Raw genomic sequence first — 12,310 nt, 5'->3', positions numbered from 1 at the left:
TTTTTCTGTCATTTATCTGTAGTTAGAAAACACTGAAAAACTTAAGACGTTAAGACCCGCATTTATCTCCTGCTTACAAAACCCATGTTTTGGGCGCAGCAGAGTGATGTCTGCGTGGACCAGTTGCGCCTGCAGGAGACACTGTGTTAGCAAAATGGGATTAAAGGGGAAATGGCTATGTGGATCCAAAATTGGCTAAGGGACAGGAAGCAGGAGAATGCTGCTAAGCGTAAAAACAATATTGTGCAGATGCCAGAAATCGAAAATAAAAAGCAGAAAATACTGGAAGGAGTCAGCAGGTCTGGCAGCATCTGTGGAGAAAGAAACAGAGTTAACTTTTCAGGGTTTCAGGTCGATAACCTTTCATCAGAACCAAAGATAGAAACGTAATAGGTTTTGTCATGACCACAGATCCTATCTCTGAATTACTTATGGATATGTTGAACTTATAAGTAAGACGTATTTTTCAAAAAAGGACATACAAGCAAAAGCTGGCTGAGACTGTAAGGTAACAACTTGTGGGAAAATTCCTACGTGGATTACTTGACCAACTAGTTCAGAGAGAATGGAATGTCACATTTATGGTCTACTTCAGACAGAGGCACTTCAAAGGAAAAGATACAATGCAAACTGAATTGTAATCTCCTATGGTTGCGGAAATAATGGAAAATGATTACCATCTCAGCCAAAGCCACCTCCTGTTGAGTTATATCTCAGACTGTGAACATGAACTGAGTTTGAAAAGAAAATAGATCTGGGAGAAAGACATGTTTGTTTTTCCCTTCCAGGAATACACAAGGAAAGGGGTTTTAAAAAAAGCCAACTGCAACCCTAGTTCTGTGTGCTAGTCTGATGTTCTGTTCTGGTGTGTGTGCTGTGAAGGTCACAGCTGAAGAACATCAACTAGGCATCCCTGAAGCTTACAGGTAAAACAATCTCTCTCTGATTACTCGAGGCAAGTCGCAAGTCAGCAAAGCCACAGTTGAAAAGGAAATAGGACAATTCCTTTCAGCTAACATACAGAACAAAGGATCTCCAAAGCAACTGCACAACTGCCAAAGTCAGCGCTAACCAGAATTACCCCAATTTAACGACCACAATGTTTCACCATCTACTTCTCAAGGGCAAGCCAAAGGACTGATTTGTATATCTTTTCAACTTTTATTTTTGGTCTCAATTTCTCATTTCTAACCTGTGTGTCCTGTTTTTATGATTTTTCTCGCATTTAGTAACTAATAAACTCACTCTTTTTTAACTCAAGATAGCCTGGTTAAATTGGATCCTTTTAAAACATAAATATGTTTGGACTGGGAAAAGGTATCCACGAAGGAAGGGATCCTTCTTAAGTTAACCTTGTTGCGACTGACCGAGGGGGTTGAATAAAGAAGGTGAGCCAGTTCATCCCTCCTCACCCAGGAGCATAACAATTTGGGGTACATCATCCAGGATCATAACAAGTTGGGGGAACCTTGCCCTGGTCGTAACAGTTTAAAGCCAGTAGAAGAGGAGAGGGGGCAGGAAGAACAAAAGGGAAGGTCTGTGACAGAGTAGAGGGCAGGGGAGATTAAATGACAAAAGGTTTCTTGGCACAGAAGCCAATGAGAGTGGTAATGGGTAAAATAAAGAAACAAAAGATGTGTTCATACGAGGTGTGAATGGTTAATGGCAGCCGCCTGAATGTAACACAAAGCAAAACAAAACCGAAGCTGTGAAAATAACATATAGAACGAGATGGAGGCAGAGGTTATGGTCTGAAATTGTTGCACTCAATACTGAGTCCAGAAGGCACTAGGGTACTGAGTCAAAAGATGGTGAACGGTTGTTTTCAGACTGGATGGAATTATTGACCCCCAGGGGTGGATATTAGGACCGCTGCTCCTATTGACATATAATAATGGCCTGTACTTGATCATACAGGACATAATTTCGAAATTTGCAAATAACAGGGAACTAGGCATTGTAGTGAAGAGTGAGTGGGATAGTAATGGACATCAGGAGGACATAGACAGACTGGTGAACTGGGAAGATACACGTTAGAAAAAATTCTATGTAGAGAAATATGAAGTAATTTGTTTTGGAAGGGAGAACAAGGAGAGGCAATCTAAACTAAATGTTACAATTTTAAAGTGGGTGCAGGGACAGAGAGACCTCTGGGTATACATAAATGAATTTTGGAAAGTGGCTGGACAAATGGAGGAGGCATATGGGAATCTGGGCTTTATATATGAATGTACAGGATATAAAAGCAAAGGAGCTATGCTAAACCTTTATAAAACAATGGCTAGGCCTCAACTCAAACAGTGCATCATATTCTGGGCATCAGACTTTAGGGAGGATGTCAAGGCCTTGGAGAGGGTGCGGAGGAGATTTTCTTAAAGGGTACCAGGTCTGAAATACTTCAGTTGTTTGGAGAGCCCAGAGAAACAGGGATTGTTTTCCTCAGAGCAAAGCAGGTTAGGGGGAGATTTAATAGAGATGTTCAAAATCATTTAGGGTGTTGATAACAGTAAATATGGAAGAACATTTTCCATCTAGAGAGGGGTTGGTAACCAGAAGACACAAGTTATGGATAATTGGCAAAAGAACCAGTTGATGCTATTTTTATGCAGCCAGTTGTTGCGATCTGGAATCAGGGCCGTAAAGGGAAGGGGAGGCAGATTCATTAGTAACTTGAAAAATGAAATTGGGTAAATACTTGAAAGGCAGGGAGAAAGAGCTAGGGGAGTGTGACTAAGTGAATAATCCTTCAAAGAACGAGGCCAGACAAGGTTTTAAGGAAGGTTGTTAGGTTAAAAGGTCATAGGGTGTCTCAATGTGAACTAAGATTCATCTTAAATTGAGAAGATAACTCGAAGGGCTGGGAGCCGGGATGTAGCACACTAAACTGATAGGAGATGGTTTGGCCAAGTGACCAACTCCCCCTTATTTTACAGGATTGTCCCGTGTCCGGGGCTGCTGTTTGTCCTGTGATCTGGACCATTACATCCATGTGTGGTATCTGCTTGCCCACTGTTTGTGCGCTCCCGCTGCTTTGGTGATCATCCCCCCCCACGCACCTACCTACCCACTCCACCCCACAGCCCCCACCTCCCCCCCACTCACTCCCCCACCAATACACCCCCACCCTCCCCCCACCACCCCCCCACCCCCTCACCCCCAACCCAGCCCCACCCAACCCAGACTTTCTGCCCATTCAACCGCGCTGAATGCTGCCGGATACAGCGACGTGAGACCAGTCAAGGAGGAAAGTGGGGTGGCTGGGGCGGGGTGGGGTGGAATAAGTCAATGGGAATTTCGTGGGGGGTGGTGGGGCGGGGGTGGGGGGGGGGGGGTGGGGGATGGTGGGCCGGGGCGGTGGGGGGTGGTGGGGGATCAGTGTGTAAGTGCATCTAAAGGAATTTTGTTTCCAGGCCCAGGTGAAGGTTTATAAAATAATAACTAAAGTGTGAAGTGTCCCTCTTCTGTATCGCTCGTTGGAATGCAACAGGACAGAAACAAAAATAATGTATTATTAACTATGAATGCTGGAAGAAGGAAGTGAACTTTGTGCAATGTTCTGTGGCTAAGGCTAGCAGAATGGGCAACAGCTACCACCGAAGACAGTAAATTTCACCTGTATATTACAGCAGGGAATTGTCAATACTTCTCCCCTCTGTGACTCAGTGACCAGGTAAGGAAGTCTGTCCATTCACTCAGGGTGCCAGCACAGGAGGGACCCCTGCCCAACACCCAACACCCAACCCCCAATCCCCAACCCCCAACCTGCGGTAAAATACCCGCAGGGATGGGAGGGGGCCGGTGAGTAGCCATTAATTAGTCACTTAAGGGCCTTAATTGGCCAAAGGGCAAGCAGGCTGTCTGACAGCTACCCCGCCGCTTGTAAAATGCCAGTGGAGGTGGGTAGGTGACAGGCACAATGCCCCTTGCCACACCACCCTGTTTTACGTCACACCCCTCACCCCAACCAGTGCCTGCCAGCACACTCCCAAAGGGCATAAAACTCCTGCCAATATTATCAAATGTGACAAGGATTGGCACCAGAACATAGCAAATGATTTGAAACTTATAACATGATGATAATTGCTCATTGTTGAGGTAAAGGTACATGGAAAACCCATAATTCTTTGGCATTTCCCTCAACTTTGGGGTTTTTCCCACCAATGAATATTGTGTCTTGAGAAATCGAGGCAACTGGTGATTACATATCCTGATCTTGAAGCAGGAAATTGGAGAAGAATTTGAACTGAGCATTGTTGACATATTCTTGCGCCATGCACACTACTGACAGATTTAGACATTGTAACTCCTGTTTCTTTTACATGTTTATTTTATCAAGGAACCCCATTAAAAATAAAAAAACTTCTACCATTGCATGTTCTTAAACATTGAATCATTGGAGTGTGTGTTACTGAGGTTGACAAGTGCGCTCTGTGCATGCATGAACCTGGATTATACGACGACAGAGCACAGAAGGAAGTCCATTCAGCCCATTGTGCCTATTCAGGCGCTTTGAAAGATCTATCCAATTAGTTCCACTTCCTCATTCCCCATTGCCCTACAAATTTCCTCCCTTCAAGTATTTATCCAATTGCTTCATGAAAGTCATTGCTTCCACCATCTTTTCAGGCTGTGTTTTCCAGGTCGTAACAATTTGATGTGCAATTTTTTTCCCTCATACCAGCTCTGGATCTTTAGCCATATACCCAGAATTTGTTTCCTCCAGTTACCAACCTTCTGTCACTGGAAATAGTTTCTTCTTATTTACTCTATCAAAAACTTTCAAGTTGTTGAACACCTGTATTACGTCTCCCCTTAAACCTTTCAGCTCTAAGGAAAACAACTACGGTTTATCTGGTTACTCCATGTACCATCCCTGGTTCTATTCCATTAAATCTCATCTACACCTTCCCCAAAGCCTTGACATTCTTCCTATAGTATGGCACCCAGAAATGGACACCATCCTGTAGTTGGGACCTAGCCAGCTTATTTGCAAAGCTTTAACATAATTTTGATCATAAATCTGTTATTTTGGACTGTGTCAAACCTGTATCAAAGTTCACCTACATAAATACTCTCTGCTCAGGGAATATATCAAACAATATCATGACACCAATTTCGATGCAAATTCTATCATTGATTGCAACTAGTTAATACCTAGAAACTGTATGTGTAATTGTAGAATTACAGGAAATAAATTCTAAAGTATAGGAATGCGCAGGCTCTGGTGACATTAACAATTGTTGCAAGCCTCCCTCTTAGCACTTTGTAAACCACTGCCCAGAAAAGATCATTTAACTTGGCTTGTACTAAAATAGCTTGCACCTCTGATATGCAGGTAGTCACCCACTAACACCGCCTGCAGCCTTAGATGGCCACAGATGGTCGTTGCTTTTCCTCAGCTAACACAAGCAAAAGCTGAACACATGGAGGGGGTTTGATTGCTCATTGGAAGAGTCAGTGATATGTGGTAAGACTAATACACTCTACCATACAGTTTCCTTTATGCATATAACAAACTAATTTCAGCTCTGATCGCAGACCTTCCCTTTTGTTCTTCATTCACTCTCCCCATTTCACTCGCTTCAAGCCTAACATACGTATAACTTTACCCAGATCTGATGAAAGGTCCTGAAACAAAATCTGCTTCTCTCTCCATAGATGCTGCCAGGCCTGTCGAGAATCTCCAACATTTTGTGAATTTATTTCAGAATTCCAGTACCTGCCATATTTTACTTCTGTACGTTCAACTCCTCTTGGCTAATATTTACCTAAAGTTGTGCTGAAACCTAGCTGGACTGAACGTGCTCCACGATTTCATGCAAGCGTCGACAATCCAGGTAAACTATAATGATTTCACAGTGCATATAGCTTGTTTTGATCACTTTGATGTTTAAATAGATGCTTTATATTATTTAATATTATGCATTATACTGTGTCGTTATCCTGCAGCAATTTTCTAAAATTATATTCGTAGCTTTTTTGCATCTGTGCATAGAGTAATATGTAAAGTTTAAATGAATCTTTGGTTATTATATACAGGAGAAAGAAAAGGAAAGGAAGTCTTGCATTTCCGAGGCACCTTTTACAACCTCAGGGAATCCCAAAACGTTTAATAGCCAATAAAGCCAATGAATATGGCAGACTCTTAACTGCCCTCTGAAACAGTCTAGCAAGCCACTCAGTTCAAGGGCAAGTAGTGATGGGAACAAATGCTGGGTTTGCCAGTGATGCTATCATCCCATGAAAAAGTAAAGAAAAAAAGGCACCTTTGAAACGTAGTCACGGTTGTAGGAAACCAATGTGTGCACAGCAAACCCCAAACAACAATGTGATTATTACAAGATTTTTTTTACCAGTAAGGCTGGTTGAGGGATAAATATTAGCCAGGGTGCCTGAGGAGAACTCCCACGCTCTCCTTCAAAATAGTTACACGGGATCTTTAGCGTCCACCTGAGAGCGCCTCACAGTAAATTATAATCTATCTAATATCGATCACAGTATGAACAACTTTGAAACATGGAACAGCTACGAAGATTGTAGATTTAGATAGAGTTGACTTCAGTAAAGACTGTCCAGAGAAAACATGGGCAAAATCTGCGAATGGGTAAAATGATAGAAAATCAAAAGCAGATTTGACAAAACAGAACAAGTTAACAGCCGGGATTTTCTGGCCCTATCATGGGCGGGACCTGCCGCCGGCAAGGTGACGCCCCAGCCAGAAGTCTGTTGACCTGTGGCAGGACTGGAAGATCCTGGTGGCAGGCGGGTGCCGAAAATCCTGCCCAACAGGCCTAAGGGACAAGCACTCTACTTGGCAAAAAATACATAGCCATGGATGACTAAAAGAGCTGAGGGACATCAGAAGACCAAACGAAAAATGCAAAAATAGCCCAGATCCTGGCAAACGGGAGAGATAACAAGAACAGGAAAAGGTGGCAGAACAGGTAACAAGAGCTTCAAAAATGGACATGAAAAGAAACTTGCAAGGGAAATAAAATCAACACAAAATGTTGTTTTCTTACAATTTTATTAGGAGAAAGAGGGTGATCAGGAGTAATGTGGTACACTTGAAAACTGATGAAGTGATATTGTGGCTTAAAGCAGGAGACAGAAAGTATGGATAATGAGCAGGTACTCTAATAGGCAGTTGTGTTCTGCAGGGGATCTGAGGGTGTGGGGGGGCGGTGGGGGTGGTGGTGGTAATGCCTGCATCAAAATAGTGGATAGAGGAATTTGATCAAACTTACCAACTGTTGTAAACTTGACCTCGTCCAAAACTCTGCTATTCATATCCTAACTTGCCCGAAGTCCCACACTCCCTGACCTATATTGGCCCTCAGTCCGGCCATGTCTCAACTTAAACATTTTCACCCTCAAGTTCAAATCTCTCTCTAGCCACTTCCCTTCCTATCTCTAAATGGTTTACCTTCTCCATTGAATGCTAGAGAGAGCTAAGTTATGCCAGCCCATTAAGCATAAGGAAATCTCACATCTCCCTTAACCATATTAAAAATAACTAAATGGCCAATATTCATCACATTGGCTACATGGACTATAAAAAGAAAGACCTTACATTTATTTAGCACCTTGCGCATCCATGGGACCTATCAAAAGTGATTCACAGCCAATGAAATACTTTTGAAATGTAGCCACTCTTCTGTTGGCAATTGGGGCTGTAAGTGCCCACAGAAAGCCCTCGAAGCAGCAGAGGTCAATGATTGTTTTTGGTGGTGCTAAATGAAGGATAACTCTTGGCCAGGACACCCAGGAATCTCCTTCAGCCCTACAACCCTCCAATATCCACGTGCTCTTCCAATTTGAGCATCTTGCACATTTCCTATTTTAATTGTTCTGCCATTGGTGGCCGTGCCTTCAGCTGCCTGGGCCCTAAGCTCTGATTTTCCTTCCTAAACCTCTTCATCTCCCTACATCCCTCTTTTCCTCTAAGTCACTTCCTAACATCTCTTTGATTAAGCTTTTGACCACCTGTCCTGATCTCTCCTTAAGTGACTCAGTGTTTGATAAAGTTCCTGTGAGGTGCCTTTGGATGTTTGGTTATTTGAAGGATGCTATATGAATGGAAATTGTTGTTGTTGTAACTTTGTTTACAACTGCCTTGTGCAGAGTAGTTTACTATTTTGTTTTGAATACATATCTCCAGGAACTATAAGTTTTTTTTAAAAATCGGAAACACATTGAATTATTTGGACACTTTCTTGGGAACAGTCTTGAGTTTTTTTAAAAGGTCATAAGTTCACTTTGGACTGTGAGCAAACTGCCTTTTCCAAGAAGATACATGACTTCAGCTGAATGGCCAACGAGGTACCTGAAGGGATAGAGCTATTTGTTTATTTGCGCTTTAAATGTTGGAGATAAAAAAAAATCTACTGTTTTCAGAGGCTGTGAGGCCCTGGTGATTTTCTGGAAACCATCTGACTGAGATGAGTTTCTGTTTTAAACTTGTTTTATGGACTTAGTTTGGGAATGAACCGAGAAGGTGCAGGTTGCCCAAGTCGCTCTCTCCCTGCCTTGTCTGAAATTCAATGTAGTTTTCAGTACCCAGCTAGAAATCCTCATCTCAGTATAACTCATCTGTGTTTGGAAACCTGAGAAGTTGAGATGAGAGATTGATCCCAAGGGCTTTGATGCCACTCTGTTCCCCTCCACACTGAAGCTCCTTTGGAAAGAACTTCCAGGCAACTATTGTGACCAGTGATCTGTATTCGCATGCAGGAACACCAGATCGACAGTGCCAAAGCCCTTCGGACTTTATCCTTTTTCATAAAGTTTTCCCATTAGCCAATAGGTGCTTCTCCCCTTAAACAGCAACCTCTGCAGAGACCCTATTTGTTTTGTCCTCTGTGTGTATGTGTGTTGGGATTTAAAGAGGTATATAGTTACACTTCCAGATTACAAATTGTATGTTAACTAACTTTTGCAACTTGCCTTTAAAAATAAGTTTTGTTTCATGACAAATCAACCATGCTGAGTTTAGTGAAAGAAGCCTGGTTAAATCTCTTTTATTCTGGTTCTAACGATAACATAAGTAAACAATTGGCCATTTTTGTGAGTGAATAAAGCATTTAAGCTTATGGTGTGACCTGTGGAGTAGTGGGGCTAGAGAAACTGTGCACTCCTCCCATCCTGGTTGTAACATAAATAGGGTGCTCGCCTGGGATATGAAATGCGGACAATGGGTGATTGTACATGGAATATCAATAATTGGTAAAGGATAAAGGGACTGATGCCAGGTTTCTGAGATATTAGTAAATCAAAGTGGCTTTGGGAGTTGCTAAGACTTTTCTAAACATGGAATATTTATCTCTGACTGGTTTACAAAAAGTAACTAAGACTCAGTTAAAGGAATTGGCAGATAAGTTGGAGTTAGAATTAACCATAGGGGCGAGGAAAGCAAACATAACTGAGGTAATAGCGCAGCATTTGAAATTGGAAGGGAAACAAGAGGAACCATGTTCTCCAGAGGGTGAGTCAATTGAGTTAGTTAGGATTCAGTTACAAATGAAACAACTTGAACAGGAAAGAGAATTGGAATTAAAAAGGCTTGAGAGAGAGGGAAAAGAAAAACAAATGCCAGAAAAAGAAAAAGAAAGAGCATTGAGGAAGCTAGAACTGGAATTTAAGGCAAGGGGGAAGGATAAAAACAGACAGGCAAAAGACAAAGTGAAGGAACAAGAAAGGGAATACCAGCTTAGAAGGCGGGAGTTAAAGAAAGAGGTCTCAGATGCCAAGGGAAGTTCTGAAGATGAAAAAACTACCCCAAATCCAAAGCCCAGTAAGGTGATGTTTAAATTTGTACAAGACCTTCCAAAGTTTGAGGAAAGGGATGTAGAGGCATTCTTCACTTCATTTGAGAAAGTAGCTAAGCAGATGAAGTGGCCAAAAGAAAAGTGGACACTGCTCAAGCAAAGCAGGTTGACAGGCATAGCTCATGAGCTTTATGCATCACTTTCAGAAAAGGTTCCTATGAATTATGATGCGGTAAAAAAGGCTATTGTTAGTGAGTATGAGTTGGACCTTGAGGTGTACAGGCAGAACTTTCAGAACATAAGGAAACAGCCTGGGCAGACCAATATTGAATTTGAGAGGGTAAAGCAAAATAATTTTGACTTTTGGATACAGGCATTAAGGATAGATGCCATGTATGATGCCCTTAGGGAAATAATTCTCCTGGAAGAATTTAAAAATTCTCTTTCTCCAGTAGTTAGAACCCACATTGAAGACCAGAAGGTTGCACCAGCTATACCAGCTGTGGAAATGGCTGATGATTATGAGCTCATCTATAAATCCAAACCTTTTCTCTGTCACCCCCACAAACCCAAGAAGGATAGAAGTTGGGAGGGTGAAAGTAAGGTAAATAGCCAGGAAATGGAAGGGACAGCTGGGAATGCCCCAGGAACTCCTCATACTAGGAAGGAAGGTGCTGAGGGTGGAAGTGATATTCGAAGGCCTAAGTGTTTCCATTGTAACAAGGTGGAGCATCTTTGTGCAGATTGCAGGAAGTTGCGTGGGAAATCCATGGGATTTATTGGGGTACGAAGGGTGATTCAGAAAAAGGAGCCCTGGCTGAAAACACAACAGATCAAGTTGCAGCATTAACAACAGCTGTGAGGCTGAGTGTGACATTGCTCTCAGTTCAGGGGAGGTGAATAAGATACATGAGGACTATAAAGAATTTTTGTCGAGAGGAAAAGTAACTCCTTATCCCTCAAATGAGACAGCTAAATCTATAATTATATTAGGAGGTATGGGAGACACTCAAACACTTTGGAAAGGCATTACTTTTCCACCAGAGAGTGCATTAAAAGCTAAAGTTTTAATAAATGGCATTGGCAGTGAGTATATACCTGTACCTTTTTATCAGGTGCACTTCGAGTATGACCTAATGTCTGGGGCTGCGATGGTAGGGGTTGTCCAGAAGCTATCTGCAGATGGAGCTGATTTACTTCTGGGAAATGATTTAGCAGGAGCAAAGGTAGTAGCATCTCCCATAATTACAGAAAGCCCAAGTGAGGTAAAGAGACGGAGCAATTACAGGAAAAGGTTCGAGGGATTTTTCCTTCGTGTCTGACGACCTGAGCAAAGTTCATCATCGGAGGTCAAAGTGATACCAAAGACAGATGTTCGGTCAACCTTCTTTAGAGACTTGGATAATCCACAAGAAATGTTTAGTAAAATCTTCTCTAATTGAGGCTCAATAAGATGACGCAGAGTTAAGTAAAGTAACGCAATCTGCCCAAACTGGAGTTGAAGCTGAAGGAGTTCCGGGATGTTATTATGTTAAAAAGGGGGTTCTGATGAGGAAGTGGAGACCCCCTCACAGACCTGCAGATGATGAGTAGACAGTTGTTCATCAGATAGTGGTGCTGCCCAAATATCGTAAAGAGATATTACAGATAGCACATTAAATTCCTATGGCAGGACATGTAGGGATACGGGCAACTCAAGCACAGATAAACTGACATTTTTGTTGGCCAGATCTTCACAAGGATGTGGTGCAGTTTTGTAAAGCATGCCATATGTGCTAGCTGGTGGGAAAACAACAACCTACAATCAAACTGGCACCCTTAATTCCCAAGCTAGTTTTTAGGGAGCCATTTAGTAGGGTGTTAGTGGATTGTGTGGGACACTAGTATATCCTTACAATTATGGATATGACCACTCAATTTCCAGAGGCCATCCTTTGAGAACAATTACAGCTAAGGTCGTGGTAGGGAAGTTAACTTTTTTTTTACTCAATGTGGGTTTTTATTAAATTCATTCACGGGATGTGGGCATCGTTGGCTATGCCAGCATTTATTGCCCATCCTTAATTGCCCTTGAGATGGAGGTTACCGATGGAGATCCAGTCAAATCAAAGTTCCAATTTTATGTATAAAATTTTTCAAAACATAATGAGTAGTTTGGGTAAAATAGTTAAAATCCACAGCGTATCACCCTCAGGCACAAGGAGCTTTAGAGAGGTACCATCAAACTCTCAAAACAATGATTAAAGCATTTTGTCATGAATATCCCCATGATTGGGACTGGACTTTCTTTGGCTACCCAAGATTCACCAAACGAATCTACCAGTTTTAGTCCTTTTGAATTAATTTATGGACATGAGATAAGAGGTCCCCTGAAATTAATCAAAGCAAAGTTTTTAGGGGAGAAGGACGAATCCTCCATGATGGATTACGTGTCCATGTTCCAGGAACGAACCGTGAACCACGGGAGCCTGCAAAGTGGCTCAAGAGCATCTTAAAGTTTCACAAAGATGAAGGGATGGGCAGATAAGCAAGCTGTGACCTGA

Source organism: Cetorhinus maximus, chromosome 19, assembly GCF_964194155.1.
Source record: "Cetorhinus maximus chromosome 19, sCetMax3.hap1.1, whole genome shotgun sequence".
NCBI classification, from domain to species: Eukaryota; Metazoa; Chordata; class Chondrichthyes; order Lamniformes; family Cetorhinidae; genus Cetorhinus; species Cetorhinus maximus.
This window is presented reverse-complemented; position numbering follows the sequence as displayed.